Source organism: Entelurus aequoreus, linkage group LG05, assembly GCF_033978785.1.
Source record: "Entelurus aequoreus isolate RoL-2023_Sb linkage group LG05, RoL_Eaeq_v1.1, whole genome shotgun sequence".
Classification (NCBI taxonomy): Eukaryota; Metazoa; Chordata; class Actinopteri; order Syngnathiformes; family Syngnathidae; genus Entelurus; species Entelurus aequoreus.
Window position 1 is genome coordinate 67,452,172 of NC_084735.1, and position 25,411 is coordinate 67,477,582.

Sequence of the window (25,411 nt, forward strand, 5' to 3'; positions counted from 1 at the left end):
AATCTACAAGGTTAATATAGTTGGCTTTTCTTTCTTCCCCTCCATTTATCTGCTTTCTTTTGTATCTCTAGTTATAATTACATATACGTATTGTTGCATTTTAAACAATTGTATTGTTGATAATAGAGGTAAATTTTTGTTATTATTCATTATCAATAGTGCTATTTCTATTGGTATTTGTATTGCTCCATTGTCATTTCTGTATTATTATTATTTATTTCACTAACTGCTTATTTGCTATCACTTTTACCATCATATTTGTACATATCCTATTTGCTGATGTTGATCTATTATTTTTGTTGTTGTTATTGTTGTGTTTGCTCTTGTTAATAATAATAATAATGAATTACATTTGTAACGCACATTACATTTGTTAAAATCTCAAAGTGCTACAAAGTATAAAAATAAAAATAGAAAGTATGAATATATAATACAAAATTAAAATAGAAATGAAATCATGACACACAAACAGAAACATAGATAAACATTGAAATAAAAAGCATGAAAGCACTGGATAAAAAACAGATAAGCAAGCAGTGCATTTAAAAACAAGAAGGGAGAGAAATTAGGTAAAAGCTGTGCTAAAAAGGTGGGTTTTTAGTCCCTTCTTAAAATGGTCGACCGACTGTGGTGCTTTAAGATGGTCGGTTGTTGTTGTCTCTCTGTATTATCCCCCTCTTGTCCCCGCAATTTCCCCCTCTGTCTTCTTTTTTTTCTCTTTCTATCCCATCCGGCTCCAGCCCGGCTGCACCAAATAATATAAATCCATTTAATAAAGCCAAATACAAATAAGGCAACAAGAGAAGTATCCCACACTTTTCTTTTGTAAAGTAAATTTGTACAGCCGATATGGGCATCTACGTTTGTACATCAACAATATGATTTGCCTGGGTAGCTGGACAGGACAAAAAAAAAATATATATATATATATATATATATATATATATATATATATATATATATATATATATATATATATATATATATATATATATATATATATATATATATATATATATATATATATATATATATATATATATATATATAGTGCCTGAAGCTTCATAATGAATGCCATTAGTCAGCTGGCGGAGGCTCCAGCATCCTGTGACACTGCACAGGACAAGAGGTAGAACACACATCCACACATTCAAATCCACTCTTTATTTAATATCAGTTTGGCCAAGTGCTGCCCAATTACATCCATCTGTAATTACATGCTTCTTTTCATAATGCGGTGGAGAAAAGCATCCTTCAGTGTTGCTTTCGTGTGTAATTAAGTCTTTTATGCTACCTGCTAAACACGATTAAGAGGTGCAAGCGATATCACAACTCCTGCCTACGGAGCAGCTGGATAATACAACTATTCACAACAAATAATTATTGTTTGGTAATACTAATTGAAGTCCTGTTGGGATAAACAGAAATAAAATGACTCAAGCAAGGACGCAGATTTAATAAGTGAATTTTGTGCTACTTCTTTTGCAGGACAACAGAACAAAGACAAATAGTAATCATAAATAACACTAATATTCCAAACAAAGTAAAAACCTATAATTGTAAACCATTCAAAGATCCCCTATTATGCAAAGTTTGTATTGAAGTTTTACAGACACATCAACACACATCTTCAAATTGTGTAGCGTTAGTCAGCCACAGTTGTTTGATCATTTAGTTTTTTCAAGCAAATAGGCTAACCCAGCATGATGTTGCTGTTAAAATGTAAAGTTAAAGTTAAAGTACCAATGATTTTTACACACACACTAGGTGTGGTGAAATGTGTTCTCTGCATTTGACCCATCCCCTTGTTCATCCCCTGGGAGGTGAGGGGAGCAGTGAGCATCAGCGGTGGCCGCGCTCAGGAATCATTTGGTGATGTAACCCCCAATTCCAACCCTTGATGCTGAGTGCCAAGCAGAGAGGCAATGGGTACCATTTTTTGTAGTCTTTGGTATGACTCGGCCGGGGTTTTGAACTCACAAACTCCCAGTCTTGTCATATGGTGTTGGTGACGAACCCCAAGATGCAGAGTAGGCAGGATTGGTGCAGGAAAACATGATTTAATGTCCAAAATAAATGTAAAACACAAACCAGGAACAGCCAAACTGAAAACAGGAACCAGCAAACAGAAAAACTGGAAACAGCTAACGGCTAACTGGATATAGCTAACAGGAACACAAGAAGCTAGGAGACACCAAACTACAAATAGCTATCAGGAACAGCTTACCGCTACGACGACAGCGACAAGGACAAGTAGTAACGACAGGTAGTGATGCCATCAACAAGTATTAGCGACAATACTCCAGCACTGACTGGAGGGCAGGTATAAATAGCAGCCGGCTGATTGACACCAGGTGTGGCCAGGTGCCAATCAGCCGCAGCTGAGGGGAAACAGCGCTCAGGGAGAAAAGCAGGAAATAACCAAAATAAAAGCGCTGACAGGAAACAAAGACAAACACAGAGGAAAAACTAAAACATAACCAAACTGTCAGGGACAAGCCTAACAAGTCTCAGGGCAGACACTCTAACCACAAGGCCACTGAGCTTAGCACCAGGGCTGTGAATTGAGTCCATTCGATTCGATTCTCTATTCAAAACCATTCTCAATTCAAAATCATCCATCCATCCATCCATCCATTTTCTACCGCTTGTCCCCTTCTTTAATAACATTGGGTTTCAGGTCTATGATTTACTACATGCCTCCATAAATAGATCAACAGCTGTAATACATTTTTATATTACTTAAAAGAAAACTGATTTTGTTTTAAAAAAAATACACCCAAACATTTAATACAGTCAAATAAAATAAGGCAAGAGAAGTATCCAACACTTCTCTCTTCTAAAGTAAATCTGTACAGCAAACATGGGCATCTACATCAACAATATGATTGAGTGACTGGACAGGACAGATCAACATTTTTTTTTTTTAAATAAACTTTTTTAAAATTGTGATTTATTTTCTAAAAATCGATTTTTCAGTTTTGTTAATCGATTAAAAATCGTTACCAACAACAATCACGAATAATTCAAAATATTTTTTTTTTTTTTAGTTTGTGTTTCTTTTTAACTAGCACTGTAGCTGACATTGCTATGCTAGTGTTGCTAATGTTTGTCTCTTCCACACTCCTTGACGAGACATTGTTATATGTCATACAGCAGGGAAGGGATTCATATGTCCCCATTCGTGGGTGGATCTCACATAAGGGGAAGAAGAGGGTTAATCATTTTGCAATGCAGTCTGCTGAAAATGATGGAAAGCGCCATCCAAGGCCACCTGCTCAGTGGCCTTGTGGTTAGAGTGTCCGCCCTGAGATTGGTAGGTTGTTCGTTCAAACCCCGGCTGAGTCATACAAAAGACTATAAAAATGGGACCCATTACCTCCCTGCTTGGCACTCAGCATCAAGTGTTGGAATTGGGGGTTGAATCACCAAAATGATTCCCGGGCGCGACCACCGCTGCTGCTCATTGCTCCGCTCACCTCCCAGGGGGTGAACAAGGGATGGGTCAAATGCAGAGGACAAATTTCACCACACCTAGTGTGTGTGTGACTATCATTGGTACTTTAACTTACTTTAACAACATAACAACTGAGGCTGTGGTCAAAGTTGGAATTGCCGAAAAACACATTTCAAGATATTCAAGACTCCGCTGCCATCCGGCGGCTAAAGCGAATGGTGCAACCTCCCAAATCGTCACGTTTCATGTGTCGGGTAAACCGCGACGAATGGGCCGTATGAATCCCCTTCCCACTGTATGTGGCATCAATTACACCAGACAAGTGCAGACTTACAGTGTATATGTAAAACGTAGATAAAGTGCTTAGTGAGCTGTGTTTATTTTTTATTTTTTAATATATATTACTATCAGGGATTGTATTGTGGCACCTCTGAGGCTTATTTAAAATTGCAAAAAAAAATACCGGAATATGACACCTTTAATCAAAAAGGTGACTTTTTATTGGCAAGTAATTTGTCACCACAGCAAATACATGAATATTTGATTGTCTAAGCTTGTTTCTGATGCTCTTTTCCTCCCCTCCCGCCTGCCCTGAAGATGGCAGTAATCCTCCACAGGAAGAGGCAGGCGGGAGGAGGCACGTTGCAAAGGCCCAGCTCCCCTGACTTAATTACATAGCACTCTCATGCCAGGGAATGTGATCGTTCAAAGAGTATGTGGCTGCCTAGGAAGTGAAAGGTTCAAAGACAGGGATCACATTTGTTTTGATTTTGCAAATAATTGTGTCATCTTTCCTGCTGAAATTCTCTAAACATCATAGTGTGTCATCTCAGTTTTATTTATTTATTTATTTTTTTACCGCTGTCAGTGAAATAAATATCAGTGATTTGACAGAACCCCCAGACACATATTAAATAGACTGAAAGTTGCCTTGCCCTGACGTTGATCAGTTGAGGTATTATTATTTTTTTTTACAAATGGGAGAATCTGTGTAGTTATCTGTCCCAAGTCCTTTGTCCAAAAAGTGTCCACCAAGTCCACAAGTCCAAGGCTGAAAGGGAAATTGCACTTTTTTTTGGAATTTGCCCATCATCCACAATCCCCATGTGAGACAAGAACACGTGCATTCTAAATAGTAAAACACTGCTAGTGTGAAGCAGCAAACAATGCAGGAAATTGGGATTGATCTGCCGTTAAAGACCTCTAAAAACCATCAGAAAGCTCCTTTTGCATGCCGTGACCTGTATATTAACCACGCTATAGCGAAATTGTTTTTGTATAAGCTAACACAGAGGAACTACTTTTCTGGCGCGGTGACACATTGCCTTGCTCACACTGCTCCTCTGACCACTAGGAGGAGCTAGCTAAAAGCTAGTTTGAGCAGCTAGTAACTTTGGTTATGACTCGCGAAGAAATGGAAAAAGAAGGAGCTTGAGCAGCTTCTGCTGCTGTATTGCCTTAGATTTAGTCAAATTGAATGCTCAATTTTAAATCCTGCATCTCACCTGTATAGTACAAACCTCAAAACCAGTGAATTTGGCACGTTGTGTAAATTGTAAATAAAAACAGAATACAATGATTTGCAAAACCTTTTTAACCTATATTCAATTGAATAGACTGCAAAGACAAGATATTTAACATTCGAACTGGAAAACTTTGTTAATTTTTGCAAATATTAGCTCATTTGGAATTTGGTGCCTGCAACATGTTTAAAAAAAGCTGGCACAAGTGGCAAAAACGACTGAGAAAGTTGAAGAATGCTCATCAAACACTTATTTTTAACATCCCACAGGTGAACAGGCTAATTGGGAACAGGTGGGTGCCATGATTGGGTATAAAAGCAGTTTTACATGAAATGCTCAGTCATTCACAAACAAGGATGGGGCGAGGGTCACCACTTTGTGAACAAATGCGTGAGCAAAGTGCCGAACAGTTTAAGAACAACATTTCTCAACGAGCTACTGCAAGGAATTTAGGGATTTCACCATCTACGGTCCGTAATATCATCAAAAGGTTCAGAGAATCTGGAGAAAACACTGCACGTAAGCGATGATATTACAGACCTTCGATCCCTCAGGCGGTAATGCATCAAAAAGCGACATCAGTGTGTAAAGGATATCACCACATGGGCTCAGGAACACTTCAGAAAACCACTGTCGGTAACTACAGTTTGTCGCTACATCTGTAAGTGCAAGTTAAAACTCTACTATGCAAAGCGAATGCCGTTTATCAACAACACCCAGAAATGCCGCCGGCTTTGCTGGGCCTGAGCTCATCTAAGATGGATTGATGCAAAGTGGAAAAGTGTTTTGTGGTCTGACGAGTCCACATTTATAATTTTTTGGGGGAAACTGTGGACGTCAGAAAAGAAAAGAGGAAAAGAACCATACGGATTGTTATAGGCGCAAAGTTGAAAAGCCAGCATCTGGGATGGTATGGGGGTGTATTAGTGCCCAAGGCATGGGTAACTTACACATCTGTGAAGGCACCATTAATGCTGAAAGGTACATACAGGTTTTGGAGCAATATATGTTGCCATCCAAGCAACATTATCATGGACGCCCCTGCTTATTTCAGCAAGACAATGCCAAGCCACGTGTTACAACAGCGTAGCTTCATAGTAAAAGAGTGCGGGTACTAGACTGGCCTGCCTGTAGTCCAGACCTGTCTCCCATTGAAAATGTGAGGCGCAATATGAAGCATAAAATATGACAACAAAGACCCTGGACTGTTGAACAACTTAAGCTGTACATCAAGCAAGAACGGGAAATAATTCCACCGGAAAAGCTTCAAAAATTGGTCTTCTCAGTTCCCAAACGTTTACTGAGTGTAGTTAAAAGAAAAGGCCATGTAACACAGTGGTAAAAATGCCCTTCTGCCATTTTTTTTGCGATGTGTTGCTGCCATTAAATTCTAAGTTAATGATTATTTGAGAAAAAAAAAAAAGTTTATAAGTTCGAACGTTAAATATCTTGTCTTTGCAGTCTATTCAATTGAATATACGTTGAAAAGGATTTGCAAATCATTGTATTCTGTTTTTATTTACGAATTACACAACGTGCCAACTTTACTGGTTTTGGGTTTTTGTAGAAGGTTGAGGCATCAAGCCGAGAAGTTGGTCAACTTTTAAAATCCACACGCTTCCAACTTGATACGTTGTGGCAGCATAAAACCAGACAACATCAATCTGAAGCATTTTTCATTGGAGGGGTGAGGATTATTCTGAGTTCACTAGCTCAAGGAGAGCACAAGTGCTGAAAGATACAACTATCCCATCAAACGATGAGCGGATATTCTTTTATGTTCTAATTTGAAACTTTAAGCATGAGTGCTACTTGATGAAGCTCCAAGGCTCTACGAAGTCTACCATTACACAGAAAGTGCTCTTTTTGCTGTTGTTGAGTTGTTGACGGAAGTAGCGCTCGTGAATGAGCCTGGTACTACATTAAATATGTACTTGCAGCATGTATATGGAATGCTGTTGGGGGCTTTTAGATGGTTTTTAGAGATTGTATCCCATTTACCTACTTTGTTAGCGGCTTTGTACTAGCAGTTTTTCCACTATTTAGAACGCAGAGGAAAGGGAAAGTGTGTTCTAGTCTCACATAAGGATTGTGAATGACAGGCAATATTCCCAAAAAGTGCTGTTTTCCTTTAAGAAAGTATCTCACTGAACTTTTGTGGTGAGCTGCATTTTGAAGTAATTGTTTTGGTTTTCATGGCGACCCCTTTGGGTTGGCTGAAAATGCTTTGAACGGGTTGCAGATGTGTCTCAAAATTAGGAGTTGATTCTCTCTCGTCAAAACATTCCGGCCATGTTTTGCAACCAATCCCGCTGAAATTTTACACAAATGTGCCTGTCATTCCCCTAAAGGTGTGTACCAAATTGTAATTGTCAACACCCTAAAGTTGTAGAGGGTGTTTTGCAGATCTTTAGAAGACATTTTAAGTCAACCCGACTTTTGGGGTCTAATAATAACGTCACCATTTGGTGTATGTCAGAAAAATTATAGCACAAGCAACTCGGTAGGGGTGCTTGTTTGACTTTTAAAATAATATTTTTTGGTGAAGCTGTTTAGGTGAAGAAGAGTAAGCTTACACCAAGAAATACATGCAGTTAGGTATGACAATTTATTGTGATTGTTGTTGTGACCAAATTGTCACCGTTATCATTGTTACCATGGTATGGTTTATGGTTTAAGTTCATATCAAAGGAGTTGGAAGGAACAGAGCTTATTTAGTCCTACACCTCTTCCATTTCATGGCAATTGGTAGCACATTTATTCACTTCATGTTCTCCATATATACACAATTTACTCCACAAATAATAAATAACAACGTTCTCAATAAATAGGTAAATAAGTTAAAAATCACGAGATGAGATGAATAAGTTTATCTCATTTTTCAACACATTTGTAGGATTCTTCTTCTTTGTACTGAATACTGAGTTTGAACAGTTTCTTAAACTGGATTTTGTTAGTACTTTGTTTGACTTTTTGCTCAATTTTAACCAAGTTTTGTTTAAAAAATTACAAATAATTTCTTGGCAGTAGAAACTTTAAAAACAACCCCTAGATAATTATGGAATCACCAGACCTGCAGGATGTTCATCCACTTGTTTAATTTTGTAGAAAATAAACAGATGAAAACATAACTCAAAACTATATTAATTTCAAACAGCAACTTTCTGGTGTAAGAAGCACTAAAACAAATCAAAGACATAAATTGTGGTAGTCAGTAACAGTTTCATTGTCAGATCAAGCATAGTAAAACAGTTATGGAAACACTTAATTCTTGCCAGGGGTTGTAGTATTCTGGCTTCTTAAGAGCCATATTATTTTCATTAGACTCATTAAATATGTTTATAATAATATCATAGTTGCACTGACAGCAACGTGTTTATTCAAGTTTATATTGGGGTATGTTGGTCTTTAATGGGGAAAAACTGTCATGATTTACTACACCATATTAGAGTCTGTGGATTATTCTCCTTAGTTTAGTGGCCAGTTATGTTTTTCAATGCTCCTTTGCTCTCTTGGTTTTGTTTTCTTGTTGCCAAGTGGCTGATTAGCTGCACCTGATATCATCACTCCCCTTTGTATTCTGGTGTTTTCCCTGTCTCAGTTGCTAGTCCATTGTTCGCTGTACGCTACAGACGACGGTTTGTTTGTTGGTTTTGTTGTCAGTTTCATGCTACCTATGGTTTCACTTTGTTTATCTTAATGCTACGCTAAGCTAGCACCAGTTTGTGTTACTTTGCCTTGTAAAGAAATCTTCTTACCTGCACACTACCTGAGGTCCTCCGCATCTTTGGGATCGCAAATACTTCACAACGTGCCAGCATTCGACAAAAACGTTGACGTCTTGTTTCCATGTTAGCATTTAAGGTGGCATGCTAATGTTAGTCGGTCCGTTTGTCTGTGAAAGTGCAGTTATCAATCCCGGTTTTTCAATAATTTAATTTCAAAGCGGTAATACTGACCGTCTGGGGTTTTACCGCAGTTATTGATGATACCGTTTATTGTTACATGCTTTAATGTGCCTGACTGGACTGTAAATGCATGAAGAAACAGGAATTACTGAAAATTTGGAAAGTCTCCTGATCATATAATATATAATATTCAAAAAGCAGCAAATAATTGAAGCCGGAGACTATGGGTATCACACCCCTTTTCACTGAGGGTTTTTTTTCTTTTTACAGCATTTTACTGTATAATTTTTTTAAAAGTAAAATTCTGGTAACTGTACTGCCAGTACCATAAAATCTATTGTTTTTTAACACTTTACAATTTGATAGATGGCTTGCTTTGAAATCACAAGTCAGGCAGATACCCATTTTATTTTAACTAAAAAAAAGTTTGATATGTTCGATAGTATAATATTTGTTGCATTATTAGTACATACAAAAGTTTTAAAATATATACAGTTTGCATACATGTATTTTTTTTTCTGTCAAAATGGAAAGAACAAATACATTTAGTAAGAAAAGTTAAAATACTTTGACACATTTTATTTCAAGGCTTTCGCAATAAATTATGTGGAGGGCCAGATTTGGCCTCGGTGCCTTTAGTTTGACAGTTGTGAATTACACCTTAGAGCAGGGGCCCATTGTTGAGCTGCGAGCGCCCCTCTGACGGCCAGCAAAAAATATCTGTTTCTCAGCTGTATTGTCAGTATTGACAATCTCAACCAAACAGAAGAAGTCTGCAGATAAAGACAGACATTTATTAAGCGCAAAAATGATAACTAAGTGGTTAAGCTGTATTTTGATTTACACTTTAATTTTATTGACAGTTTAGTTCAGAAGAATATTCATCATTATTTATTAAAAATGTACTATATTTATTTTATCCAATTGTATTTTTCATCTGTTATTTACACCATTTCACAAAGTTGGAACCTGTAGGTTAGATATAATTATTATTATAATCAAAAGTAGGATTATTAATTCAGTGTTAATATTCGAGTGGGCCTTTGTTGTGGAAAAATTGGGCCTCGAGGACAAAAAGTTTAAAAACCACTGCCTTAGACTACAATTTGTAGTTTCACATAACGATACAGGCGTGTGTATTTTCATGTATTCAGAACGAAAGGACATAGAAAAAGTGGAGTTTGAGGAATAGAATGAGTGACGGACTGAACAACTTGATCTAGCAGAACTAAAAGGGCAAACGAGACACATGGACGCTGTTAACAGCAGTCATTAGTGTCACCAGTCAGATATAAATAGTTTAAAGAATACACAAGGGTGCCTTTTTGCCCAGTTAGCCCAGAAAACATTTTACAGCTTGCCAAGGAAGCTCAAACCAATATCTGCCTTACTCCCATGGCGGTAATGTTCCATCTTTATTCTCGTGCAGGAAAAACTACGTCATTGGAATCACCAGTGGTTTGACTATTTTGCAGGATGATTGGATTTGAAAAGCCATTATTTGACACACAAGAATGGCAAGCAAGCGACATGGCAACAACACCCAGTCTATTACAGACTCCATCTCCTCTCATGGGTCAAATACATTACAATGTTTGGGTTTTTGCCCACCCTTTTTTCTTCTTAGACTAACTCGGGTGACAAAACAAATTTGGCCCATTAAAGGAAATAGCTGTTACAAATAGAATGTTTTCTGGTGGAACTCTGGTTTTCTTCCTGTGGGTGTTGCATGACTGATATCAAGTAGAATCGAAGTGAACGGCTAAGAAGAGAGTTAAATGTGGACATGTTGTACTGCAGTAGCTAGAGAGTCAATATTGAAGCAAAAAGAGAAAAATTGTGAACAAACAAATGTAAACGTACTCGGGTCCAATCTTCTACGTTCCACTCTTTACCAGATCATTCTTCTGCGTGTATCACCCAGTTATATTCTTCTCTCACCCGTATTATTATTCCTAGAATTGAATGATCTAATTGGCTAAGGATTATTTCAGTTCTTATAAGGGAACAACACTTTAAAAAATGTTGCCATCCATCCATCCATCCATTTTCTACCGCTTGCCATGTTGGACAAAAACAAATGTTTCTCTTTTCTGTGATCTAAAAAGTCCAAAAAAAGGCGGCTAACAATGCCGGTAATGATAATTGACCTATAGTGCATCCAGAAAGTATTCATAGCCTTCACTTTTTCCACATTTTGTTATGTTACAGCTAGGGATGTATATCACTAGGATTTAATCGATGCGATACCCTTATCGATATTCCTTATAGATTACGCTTATCAGTATAATTTCGGCCTGGGCAATTATTTTGCCTCGGGAAGCTAAATTTAGACAAAAAAATGTTTTTGGGGGACGGTATATCTGATTTTTAGAAACACTAATACAAAACCTCACAATCATGTCTGATTGAATGCTAAAAACGTTAAGACAGACCATCTTAAACGGAATGGAATTTTAATTTTTTTTACTGAATGAGACACCCAGAATGTACATGAAAATAAAGAATGTGGGATTTACAATATTAACTATGAAAGATAAAACACTGAATATTGACAACAGGAACGTCACACCCCTTCTAGATCGACATATTTTACAATCAAGCGAAACGCAACAAAAATGCAACAAACACAGCGAAATATGAACGTGAAGGGTAGAAAAAAAACACCTACTATCTGATATATCACTAAGTTTTAGAACGTTGTTGTAAACATCTCCTTTTGTGTCTGTCCTTGACACCAGCATTTCAGGCTGACACTCTGTGGAAACACTCCCCACCCACATTGCTTGGTGCCTCGTCTGAGCTGCTCTGACTTAGATTACCATCCATCCATCCATCCATTTACTACCGCTTGTCCCGTTCGGGGTCGCGGGGGATGCTGGAGCCTATCTAGGCTGCATTCGGGCGGAAGGCGGGGTACACCCTTGACAAGTCGCCACCTCATCAGAGGGCCAACACAGATAGACAGACAACATTCACACTCACATTCACGCACTAGGGCAGGGGTCGGCAACCCAAAATGTTGAAAGAGCCATATTGGACCAAAAAAACAAAAACAAATCTGTCTGGAGCCGCAAAAAATTAAAAGCCATATTACATGTGTCATGAGATATAAATTTAATTAAGAGGACTTAAAGGAAACTAAATTAGCTCAAATATAGCTACAAATTAGGCATAATGATGCAATATGTACATATAGCTAGCCTAAATAGCATGTTAGCATCGATTAGCTTGCAGTCATGCAGTGACCAAATATGTCTGATTAACACTTCACACAAGTCAATAACATCAACAAAACTCACCTTTGTGTATTCACGCACGTTAAAAGTGTGGTGGACAAAATGAGACAGAAAAAGAAGTGGCATAAAACACGGCCTAGAAAGTCCGAGAAAGTTATGCATGTAAACAGACTATACGGTGAGTTCAAGGACCGCCAAAATAAGTAGGACAAAACGGCGCTCGCCAAATACTTGAATCAGTGAAGCATATTTAATATAAACAGTGTGATTTATAACAATTACGGAGGTTTGTGTCATGTTTGTCCTCCTACAGAAACCATACTAAAACAAAAAAAATTATTTTTTTTCCCCCCTCATCTTTTTCCATTCTTCATACATTTTTGAAAAACCTCCAGAGAGCCACTAGGGCGGCGCTAAAGAGCCGCATGCGGCTCTAGAGCCGCGGGTTGCCGACCCCCGCACTAGGGCCAATTTTAGTGTTGCCAATCAACCTATCAGATTACCATAGTAACTAGTATATCATGCAAAAGCACAGATTCCAACCATTGAAATACTATGTATAGTTCAAGACTTAGGGTAATTTGAAAACATCATTGCACATCACAATGGCAGCTACAGTTACAGTTAAAGATCTAAAAAAAATATAGGGAATGTCCGGTGGGCCTGATTGAAAAGCTTAACGGGCCACATGGGCCTTAATTTGCCCAGGTCTGGTATAATTGTTGTAAATAAAGATGTTAAAAAAAACATTTTTACTACACAGGGTAACGTCATGCTTGAGCATGAAAGTATGTTATCAAGACCTGCTTTTTAATTCTTAAACAAGTCAAAAATGTTTGCAGTGCAAGGTGCAATGCACTTATGTCATCTAGTCAAGACCACACAGATCCATCACTCTGTGTCTATTCATTACAATTAAACTCAGCTGGAAATAGTATTCATGTAGGCAGAGCACATACCTTTTACATGGTACTGTATATCATATCATAATTTATATCATATAAATCAATACAAAAAAATTGCATATTTGGTGGATGTGCAGTTAAGCAAGGTGTGTTTTGATGCCACGCAAATGAGGCGCGATGGAGTGACGTCAGGCGGCGACAAGAGACCTGTCAGCGGATGCTATCTTGCTTCTGAGCATTTTTATGGATTATTACATCACAAAAATGTTTCACTTTTTTAAGTGGATTGATATTGGCCTGTGAATTACTGGATCGCTTGACACTGGACTTTGAGGCACTTTTGAGGAGGAAATATTGTGGTGTTGCTTCCTTATTTGTGGTTATTCCAAGCTGATTATCACATTCTCGGACTGTGTGATATTACAAATAAATAGAATAATTATCCGGTCTCCATTAATATTAACATTTTTGACCTGCCAATTTTATAGTATTTGTACTAAAAACAATTAAACTAGGGATTAGTTCAATGTTTTATTAACATTCTAAGTGAGAAAGAAAAAAAAGAAAGAAAAAAAGAAAAAGCACAATAAAAATGTACCAATATATTTGAGTTGACATGTTTCCAGGTAAAAGAAAGATCCATACATCCATGTTCTACCGTTTGTCCCTTTCGGGGTCGCGGGGGGTTCTGAAGCCTATCCCAGTGGCACTCGGCGGAAGGTGGGTTACACAACAAGATGTATCTGTTATTATTTCAACACTGGCGTCCCAACTTAGTATTAGAAGCTGTCAAGTTACCACAAATTTATCAATAAAGATGTTTAATCGCTGGTCGTACCCGCAACTGGCTGCAGTAGTAGCAGTTGTTTTTCACACAGCTTTATGGCGACAAGCAGTCATCATATTTGCAAAAGAAACATATGACCTGACACATACAAGTCATTTGGGAAATGTTGGGCTCTGTATTTTAGAGTTAGTTTGACGTGGCCATGTGTCCCTGAGGCACGCACAGAAATGACCCCAGAAGGGTGCACCGTGCATGGCTGCCATGTATAGAGAGCCGGCAACCTGGCTGGCACGGCTTCACGGAGTTGAGTGTTTGTCAAGTGCGCGGTAAATACAGTATGTTTCCTATTTTCTTCTCAATGACAGCATCTCAGTCACATTACGCCAATTTCCGTGACTTTCCGCATTTATATTCTGTTTTTAGCTAACATTGATTCAATCCACGATTTTGATGACACATCAATCTATGATTTTGTTTACTTGCACCAAGTAACTGGAAGTGGTAAGATTTGACTGCTGTTCTGCTGTCTTTTTTATGCTTTGCAACGAGCTCCACCCATTATGGGTGGAGCCTGTGTGAGAGGAGGGGAGTAGGGGGTTAGTTTGTTTTGCAATGCAGTTTGCTGAACATAATGGAAAGCACCACTCTACATAGCAACTGACACTGTGGTCAAAGTTGTAATTGCCACAAAAAATACATTATTTAGCCCTATCTGGGTAAAGTGGATAGGGCACCCCCAATTCGTCACATTTAATGTCAGGTAAACCGTCGCGAATGGGGCCATATTAATCCCCTTACTAGTGTAAAAATACAAGCACACATTTTTCTCAGGTTGAATATAATTAGGATTCACTCTGGTAATTATTTTGAATACATTTTTTAATTTTCATATATTTAGTTTTTTTTCCGATTCAAAACTTATTTTATTACAGTAATGTATTGTATTTGGTCTAAAATTGCATTTTTTTTAGATTCGAAACCTTTTTTTTTTCCAGATGAAAATAATGTGTGAAGTTAATTGATGTATTTTTCAAATGTTAACATCTGATTCGGATTCATATTAAAACAAGATTGTTCATTTTCTAATGCAAAACTTTTGGCCCAGATACAGCTTCATAAAGGGCAGAGTCACCGCGTGTGTGATTCTTTGTTTGGGAACTGGATCACAAAAATGTATATGCCTGCAAACGGACGGGCTTGTTATGTGCAATGTTTGCCAATACGTTAACAGAGACTGTAACAGAGTGTTCCATAGTGGAACACTTAAGTATTTTTAATTTTTATTTCAAATGCATGTATTTCCGCAGCTGAGTGGTGTATTTTTTGGTATGTAGTCAAGCTCTTTGACATTTGCATGCATCCATTGCAGACATCGACACCCGAGACATTTGAGAGGATCCCAAACTTTTAGGACATCATAGGACCGATTTTTTTTGGGGTGGGAAAATGGTTTTCAAAACATTCCAAGGGCATGGAGGAAAATGGAAAGAAAGTGAGGCAGCAGAGCATCAAAGTAGCGGAGTTAGAGAATGGGTTACACAGAGGGCATGAGAGAGGAGGGAGAACACGGGGGAGGTTGGTGTCCCCTACTCCTTCCATCCAGAGGGACAAATCACCTGCAGAGCAAAGCCAGTGGGCACCAACAGCACCCCGTCCATGATTAATAGGGCTGTCACTTAGTACAAATGCAGTCTTGTGTATCCGACCCATTTTTTTTTTTTTTTTTAGTATTGCACAAGCGCAGCTTCTGCCTCTTTTGTTCCTGTTGTAGAAGAAAATACCAACAGCTCAATTTACTGCTTCTGTACTTTGTTGAGGGACTGAAAGTGTCTCATCTTTCTGGCTATGACTCAACTTGGACTGACTTTGTGTGACCCGATGGGATAAACACCGGCCTGGGTCTTTGCCTCAAGCATCGTTTATAGAGGCTGTTTGGACTCCAATAGCCATTGTGGTTGTTTTTGCTTCTTTCCTCCAGAAGCAAATGTGCTTTCTTATTAGTGGTGACCAAGATTTTATTGGAGGTTCTAAGGATTGCATAGAGACTAGATTAGGGATGTCAATCTTTGGGCACCACACGATTCGATTAGATTCTTAGGGGTAAAGATTCGATTCAGAATCGATTCTCCATTCAAAACAATTCTCTATTCAAAATCAATACTTTTTTTAATAGCATTGGGTGCCAGTTCTATGATTGACTACATTCCTTCATAAAGTAGATATACAGCTCTGATAAATTCCTATATAACATAAAAGTAAACTGGTTTTATAACCTCCTAGGTTTCTCATTGTCATCCCATTGGGTTGAGTTCTTTCTTGCCCTGATGTGGGATCTGAGCCGAGGATGTCGTTGCAGCCCTTTGAGACACTCGTGATTTAGGACTATATAAGTAAACATTGATTGATTGATTGATTGTTTAATAAAATTATACCCAAACATTTATTACAGTCGAATACAAATAGAAATATTCAACATTTGTCTTTCCTAAAGTAGATCTGTAAAGCAGATTTTTACATCAACACTGTGATTTGACCGAGTGGCTGGACAGGATAGATACAACATTTTTTTTTTTTAATCGATAACATTTTTTTTTACAAATAAGAATCGCAATTAACTCGAAAATCTAATTTTTTTTGACACCTCTAGACTATATCCCTTAAGATTTACTTTCAGAACAAGAATCCCAGAGATGTTTGACTGACAAGTATCTGTTGATAAAAGGTAACCCTTATGTCATACTGAAGGAACATTTTTTTATTTTTATTGTCCAGGTATTCTGGCTGTTTGGAATGGATATAGGTCAAATTTGTTGGAGGACATTACATTTACTCGTTTTAGAACTGTTCATTAAACTAGCCTGAAATTGCCAGGCTCCACAAATACTGACACAATACTTCCTAGTGCTAAAAAAGTTTCATTAGGTTCTTTTCCACGGCATGAACTTTCCCACTTACACCGGGTAAATAAAGTCCCCCCGGTGTTTCCACCAAAAACTACCGGGGTAGATGTAGTTCTTCAGGAACCTTTTGAAGTTCTTGCCTGCAAGGTGGGACTTTGTGAAGCTACCTGTAAACCTTTTCGGAGGCGGGCTGTGCTGTCAAACGCTGATTGGTTGAACACAGTCGGGGGTCTTCCTAAAACTTATTTTTCAAACACACGACCGCTATCAGAATATGTGCGGCGACTTGTTTATTTCTTGTTTCTTGTGTATTTTTGTTACAACAAACTTGACACCGGAGAGAAAGAAGACCAAAAGGAGCTTTCGACTTGCAGTAACTTTTTTTTTGGAAACTATAAGCAGTTAATTGTACCACTGATAGTCACACACACACTAGGTGTGGTGAAATTAACCTCTGCATTTGACCCATCCCCTTGTTCCACCTCCTGGAAGGTGAGGGGAACAGTGAGCAGCAGCGGTGGTCGCGCTCAGGAATCATTTTGGTGATTTAACCCCAAATTCCAACCCTTGATGCTGAGTGCCAAGCAGGGAGGTAATGGGTCACATTTTTATATTCTTTGGTACGACTCGGCCGGGGTTTGAACTCACGACCTACCGAACCTCAGGGCGGACACTCTAACCACTAGGCCACTGAGCAGGCTTTATTAGCCTCAACCCGAGTGAACAGAATGCCAATGCTAACATGCTAACGCTAAAGCCGATGTGTTTGTGTTGTTGCAAGATAATCCCTGACATTTATACTTTATATATTGTTATTTACAACTGAAATTGACCAAAATAAATCACCTGACCCTCATGAATTCATCATTTACAGAGAGGACGACTTTCTGAGTGTTGGACATTGTGTACTTTTATAAACATTTGGTACACTTAATTTTTTCAAATCATATCGTTTTGTATATTATTGCTTTGTAATTCATGTTCTTACTTTTTAGTAAAATAACTGTGACCTAATGTTCTTTGTTTATTTACATGGTATCAGTGTAGAAATATAGTAAACCACTCCTCCATATGTCATCAGCCTGATTTGTATAAACTACCCTGGACTGTGAAATGCGGTGGAAACACAAAACACACTCTTCTACGGCAACCTATAGATCCAGGAACAAAAAGTAGCGGAACTTTTGGTGGAAAAGGGCCTAATGAAAACTATTGACATAACATACACAAATGTAGTCTTTCAATGTATCTTTGACTTTCTTCCTCAAGGGTGCCTTGCTTTTGAAAATATACCTGTGTGTCGCTACAAAAGTTGGATAATGGGTTATGAGTTAGTGCAGACCTGGGCATTCTGCGGCCCGCGGGCCGCATCCGGCCCTTTGTGCGTCCCTGTCCGGCCCGCGTGAGGCCAATTATAAATTACAAAATCAATTTTAAAAAGTATCTATGTCGAGTGTGCAATACAACGGTGCTGCTTTTGTTTTGAAAATCGTTATTTGTATTACTTCCGTGTGGACGTATGCGTGATTGTGAGTGAATGTGAACGACTGCAATTACAAAATAAAGTTGAAAAAACATCTATGTCCTGCGCGCAATACAACTGTGCTGCTTTTATTTTGAAAAGTATTATTTATGGGCGTGTGTCCGTGTGTAACCTGCGAGTGAAGGTGCACATGCAGCGACAAGTGATGCACGGTTTACACCCGAGACGCCAAAAAGAGAAAAGTTGATGAGGAATGCCGTGTTTTCAACAACACATGAACTGCAAAGCAACGTCCCCTCACCTAAGGTGCGTGCCTGCGCAATTGCGCACTGCTCAAGCGTCCGCTGCGCGCAGCAAATATATGCCGCGCACCAAATCAAATCCCATCTGAATTCTAAACAAAATAAACATATTTATTCTATGTAATTTTGCAATGCAACTTTGAGTGACAGTGACAACAAGCGGCCCTAATGGTGTTCGTCAACACCGTTCAATTGAACACCGTTCAATTATTGTAACGTCTATCGAGATGCTTCGAGGACAGGAATTATATCGATCACTTTATTGAGCAAAACTGTTTATATTCGGACATAACCACACCAAAAACGTGAGTAAAACAATTCTATCTCGAAAAACTAGTCATTTTCTGCCGTACAAACCAGGCCAAAACCAACTTGTCATCTGTCACCAACACGCATAGCACTAAACCACTGGTGCGTTTAAGGCCACACAAAAAGTCGGACAACTCAAACACCACACAAAGTTACACTATGACTCCTCAGTCATACGTGTGCTTATTTTACTGTCATTTATTATTAATGTTAATTTATATATATTAGTCATGGAATGCTGTTACACACACTATGTTGAAGTATTACTATTATTATTATTATTATTATTATTTATCTTACGGTATATATCAAAAATAATATTGAGCAACATTTAATTGAAATATTGTCGATGTGGCCCTCCAGCAGTGCTCGGGTAGCTCATGCGGCCCCCGGTAAAAATGGTGAGTTAGTGTGTAGGAAAATAATGGTGTGTGTGTGTGTTTATTTTATTGTTTGAAGTAGGAAAACAATGGCACTACGTTAACACACTGGCCTTTAAACGGTTAAAAACCCCAAAGTTTAATAATTTGATATGTTTACTTTGGGCTGACAATTTCAAAGAGACTGACTTGTATTGAGTTGAAAGAAATATGAATATACATTATTGTTGTCTTGATCCTTTGTTGATCTCTAATATTGGTCCGTTCTAAGCAAAAAACAGTATGGGATTAGATTGGTTTACAGCTAAAATCTCTGATATGAACTCCGATATGAGCATGCCTGCAGCATATTTAGTTGTGCAAAGCTTGACAGTGAGTTAACATCTAAATGTCCTCCAATAAGCACACACGGTTGGTCTTTTCTTATATTCAAGTTATTAAGAAAAGATAAACATGGAAGGCTATAGGCTAGCTAACAGCTACACACCAGCGAAGCACACAATAGCACACAAGCTATACTTATGTAACATAAATCCTTAATCTAACAATATGGCATTTTTGTTTCATCTGACCACAGAACTTTCCTCCAGAAGGTCTTATCTTTGTCCATGTGATGTCAGATGAAACAAAAATTGAGCTGTCTGGCCACAATACCCAGAAATACTGTATGTTTGGAGGAGAAAAGGTGAGGCCTTTAATCCCAGGAACACCATACCTACAGTCAAGCATGGTGGTGGTAGTATTATGCTCTGGGCCTGTTTTGCTGCCAATTAAACTGGTGCTTTACAGAGAGTAAATGGGACAATGAAAAAGAAGGATTACCTCCAAATTCTTCAGGACAACCTAAAATCATCAGCCCGCAGGTTGGGTCTTTGGCGCAGTTAGGTGTTTCAACAGGACACTGATCCTAAACACATGTCAAAATCGGTAAAGGGATGGCTAAATCAGGCTAGAATTAAGGTTTTAGAATGGCCTTCCCAAAGTCCTGACTTAATCGTGTGGACAATGCTTAAGAAACAAGTCCATGTCAGAAAACCAACAAATTTAGCTGAACTGCACCAATTTTGTCAAGAGGAGTGGTCAAACATTCAACTAGAAGCTTGCCAGAAGCTTGTGGGTGGCTACCAAAAGTGCCTTATTGCATTGAAACTTGCCAAGGGACACGTAACCAAATATTAACATTGCTGTATGTATCCTTTTGACCCATCAGATTTGGTCACATTTTCAGTAGACTCATAATAAATTCATAAAAGAACCAAACTTCATGAATGTTTTTTGTGACCAACAAGTATGTGCTCCAGTCACTCTATCACAAAAAAATAAGAGTTGTAGAAATGATTGGAAACTCAAGACAGCCATGACATTATGTTCTTTACAAGTGTAACTTTTGACCACGACTGTATATGGGATCAATATTGGTATTGGTCATTGCTCAAGGCTCCAATAATGGTGTCATATCCGAAGTAAAAGATTTGTATCAGGACACCCCTAGTTTTGGAAAAACTGACAATTTTGGCCTCAGGAAGTCCAATGTGACATTGCAGAACAAATGCTTGAAAGTCAACATACTAATAATAATTCTCGCACTATTGTTACAGGTCATTGGTTTACAACTATCCTGCAACTCCAGCAGAAGTTTGCTTTACTTTTGCAGTCTTAGGTGCAAACAATGCTCTGAGCTGCCCAGCGTTGAACAAACCTGACTGAAAATATCAAGTTCTTCCAAGATTTAATTTTGCGTCTTCATTCCCTGCCATAGGTCTCCTGAACCCCCCAAAATGAACAATCTCTGGAAGATTAAATTCCCCTCCGGCGCCATTTCCGAGTGTTTAATATCTGATCCCTGATGATGACGGTTGAGGGGACATTATCACTTTCTCCAATATTGAGTTAGTTCCTCAGCCGGTGCTAAATTGGTATTTGTACATTGTTGCAAAGTCAGAAGTAAACAGCAGGGTGTTGCGTTTGAATTAAGCTAATGAGGTCAAAAACACGGTTAAAGATTCCGCAGTGGTCCACAGCCGGCGGTCACACATCCTTTCAACAGGGTGATTGAGTTATGTTGGGCTTTACTGCTGGCTTTACTGGGTGGACTGATTTATTGACAGCTACAAGATTTACTGTTTGGGAAACTCTGGGATTGTTTTGTGTATTTGTTCCTGCCTTGGGGTGTCATGGTTCAGGTTTTTCATAGTCGCCAACATACAGGTATATACTCGTGTCGACCATAAACTAGGCCAGGCAGTCGATAACAGGCCGTATGTCCCTTAATGGCTTCCCAAATGCTTGACTAATTACTAGCCGGCCACAAATGAGGCTTCTATAAAATGCTACGCATGCAAATTACACAACAATCAGTGAACAGACTGAGTGTCCTGCGTGGTCTGCTTATCACGTAGGAAGGGTAAACCTCCGGGATTGCAATAGTGGGGATTTCTGGAGTGATAGGATATGATTTATCATACTGACCTGGATAAAAAAAGATCCTTATTTTTCAAGACCTGTTTTTGACAAACACCAAAAGACAAAATGTTAAAATGTTTTCAATACCAGTTTAACCATTTTCATTTATAGCCGCTGGGCAGTTGTATGATGTCTGCTTCATTGACGATTATTATCTTAAAATCAGCATCGTAAAATGCTGCCTTGCCAACAGCTAGGGATTAGGTCATTAAATGATTAATTATATTTTCAGTTTGTTTATGGTAAGTGCCATTGAGATTGAACAATATCAAAGGCCTACTGAAACCCACTCCACCGACCACGCAGTCGTATAGTTTATATATCAATGATGAAATCTTAACATTGCAACACATGCCAATACGGCCGGGTTAGATTAGTAAAGTGCAATTTTAAATTTCCCGCGAAATATTTTGCTGAAAACGTCTCGGTATGATGACGTTTGCGCGTGACGTCATGGATTGTAGCGGACATTTTGGGACAGCATTGTGGCCAGCTATTAAGTCGTCTGTTTTCATCGCAAAATTCCACAGTATTCTGGACATTTGTGTCGGTGAATCTTTTGCAATTTGTTTAATGAACAATGGAGATAGCAAAGAAGAAAGCTGTAGGTGGGAAGCGGTGTATTAGCGGCCGGCTGCAGCAACACAAACACGTAGCCGGTGTTTCATTGTTTACATTCCCAAATGATGACAGTCAAGCTTTACCATTGGTCTGGGACAACAGAGACTCTTACCAGGAGGACTTTGAGTTGGATACGCATGCTTGTGGAGATGGGACAACAGAGATTCTTACCAGGAGGACTTTGAGTTGGATACGCGGTGCTGTGAGTACGCAGCTGTGGCTTCCAAACATTTGATCGCTTGCTCGTAAGTGCGTGCCGCTATGTGCATGTCACGTACGTAACTTTGGGGAAATATATGTGCTGTATGAACTTTGTGGAGGTGAACGGTACTTTGGGCTGTGGGATTGAGTGTGTTGTGCGGGTGTTTGATTTGTATTGGTAGGTTATATGCAGTGTTGGGACTAACGCGTTACAAAGTAACGCGTTACTGTAACGCCGTTAGTTTCGGCGGTAACTAGTAATCTAACGCGTAATTTTTTTATATTCAGTAACTCAGTTACCGTTACTACATGATGCATTACTGCGTCACTTTACGTTATTTTTTATGTAGTATTGGTTAGAAACAGAAGCTCTGCGGTGTCTTTCTTCTGAATCTTCCTCTGTCACAAGCCGGAGAGAAAAAAAGAGTACACACCCAGACACCCACACCCATGTCTGGGTGTGGGTGTGGGTGTGGGGAGGAGGGTGGGGGGGGGGGGGGGACGGGGCGTGTCTTCGGTTCGGCACACACGTGATCCGCTGTTTGATGTATGAAACAAAAAAAAAGGTGTCCGCACGTTCAGTCCACACACAGCGTGGTCATGGCGAGCGGAGTAACGGAGGAGCTTGAACGCCCCGCGCCATTTAATCGGTGTGTTTATAGGTGCAGACTCGGTTGTGCAAAACGAGGCTTTTAAACACATGCTGAATGTGCTTGAGCCACGTTACGACATCCCGTTGCGCACCCACTTCAGCGATAAGATTTTGCCAGATCTTTATGAGCAGGAGAAGAAAAAAGTTGTGGATGATGAGCTATCCCGAGCATCATCTATTGCGCTCAGGTGGACGTCCAGGGGAACTATGTGACGATAAGAGCTCACTTCATCACAGCAGATTGGCAGATGAGAAGACACGCCCCCTCTACGAGAGTCACCTTGCGCAGGTACTGACACAAGCAGTGGAGGAATGGAGGATAAAGATATCCAAGTCACGTGATAACGCCAAAAATCAAATACTTGCAGTGAATGAGGCAGGACTGGGACCACAGGTAGTGCATGTAGGGAATTTGGCATTACATCTCAGTCAATAGGATGGAGCGCCTCCTTGGGAGGATCAGGAGGGAGGTTTCCTACTTCCACCCAAGCACGACAGCTGCTCATGTGCTTAAGACAAAGCAAGACATGCTAAAGCTGCCTACTCATAAAGTTTATACATGATGTCCCAACGAGGTGGAACTCCACTTATGAAATGTTGCAGCAGCAGGCAGTTATATACTCTGCATTGACCCACAACAACCTGCAGACAAATGTCAAAGACATCATCAACCTGTCTGATGATGTGAGAGTGGCAGAGGAGGTCCTCCAGGTGCTTAAACCCCTCAAAAGTGTTACATCTCTACTGAGCACTGAAACTTCACCATCTGTGTCAATGATCCTGCCACTGAAAACAAGGATTCTACAATCCATGACTCCAAGTGTGGAAGACAGCAGCATCACTCCAGATGTCAGGCTTTATTTCACTATCTATGTTTCAAGGAAGATGATGTGCCTTCTTATGTTGCACTTTAAGTTGTTTTTTATTAATGGTCATTGGTCCAAGTTTAAAGAAAGGAGAAATGCCTTTTTATGTTGCACTGTTTTTCATTAATTATGTTAAAAGGAAGATACAAATGCATGTCAAGTTGGTCAACAGATCGTATTATTCTCCAGTGCAATAACAGTACTGAAATGAAGGCTAAAAGGGCATTAATGGGAGCTTTAAAAAAAAAAGAAGTAACTAAATAGTTACTTTTCACAGTAACGCATTACTTTTTGGTGTAAGTAACTGAGTTAGTAACTGAGTTACTTTTGAAATAAAGTAACTAGTAACTGTAACTAGTTACTGGTTTTCAGTAACTAACCCAACACTGGTTATATGGACGGGAAGGGGGAAGTGTTTGTTATGTGGGATTAATTTGTGGCATATTAAATATAAGCCTGGTTGTGTTGTGGCTAATAGAGTATATATATTCACTCTCACTTTCCTCATCCACAAATCTTTCATCCTTGCTCAAATTAATGGGGAAATTGTCGCTTTCTCGGTCCGAATCGCTCTCGCTGCTTGTGGCATGATTGTAAACAATGTGCAGATGTGAGGAGCTCCACAACCTGTGACCTCACACTACTTCCGGTACAGGCAAGGCTTTTTTATCAGCGACCAAAAGTTGCGAACTTTATCGTCGATGTCCTCTACTAAATCCTTTCAGCAAAAATATGGCAATATCATACCATACCATACCATACCAACTTTATTTATAAAGCCCTTTAAAAACAACCACAGTTGAAAAACAAAGGGCTGTACACCACAAAGAAATAAAGGCAAAGGACAGACTAAAAAATAAAATTTAAAACAGAAGTAAAATACACATTAAAAAAGCAAATACAAAATTACCCTAAGAACAATTTTGTTAGATAAAAAGCAGTTAAAAAAGTTAAAAGTTAAAAACAGTTTAAAGTCTCATGCTGGGTTAAAAGCCAGTGAATAAAAATGGGTTTTAAGAAGGGTCCTAAAAATAGCCAAAGAAGGGGCCTGTCTCACATGGAGTGGAAGATCATTCCAGAGTTTGGGGCCCGCAACAGAGAAGGCTCTGTCCCCCCTGAGCTTACGCTTGGATTTGGGTACCTCCAGGATCAGCTGATCAGCTGACCTGAGGGACCGGGTGGGGGCATAGAGGTGGAGCAGCTCAGAGAGGTAAGGTGGGGCAAGACCATGTAAGGATTTAAAAACAAGTAAGATAATTTTAAAATGGACTCTAAAAGACACAGGCAGCCAGTGGAGGGAGGCTAAAACAGGAGTAATGTGCTCTCTTTTTTTTGTGTTTGTTAAAAGTCGGGCAGCTGCATTTTGGACCAGCTGCAGACGTGAGAGGGAGGACTGACTAATTCCAAAATATAAA

The 25,411-nt window shown here is 39.0% G+C and overlaps 1 protein-coding gene across 2 annotated transcripts in view; it reads right to left on the reverse strand.

Moving 5' to 3' along the window:
• The window catches only part of LOC133649811 (leukocyte cell-derived chemotaxin-2-like), a 67,236-nt gene that overhangs the window by 30,702 nt on the left and 11,123 nt on the right, over nucleotides 1-25,411 (reverse strand). The window contains exon 1 of one of the 2 annotated variants that reach the window (XM_062046485.1): nucleotides 12,191-12,309. The exons of the other annotated variant lie outside the window; for it this stretch is intronic. The gene's annotated coding sequence lies outside the window, so the exon portion shown is untranslated. Of the gene's footprint in view, nucleotides 1-12,190; nucleotides 12,310-25,411 lie in introns of those variants that run through there. 2 annotated transcript variants of the gene reach the window in all.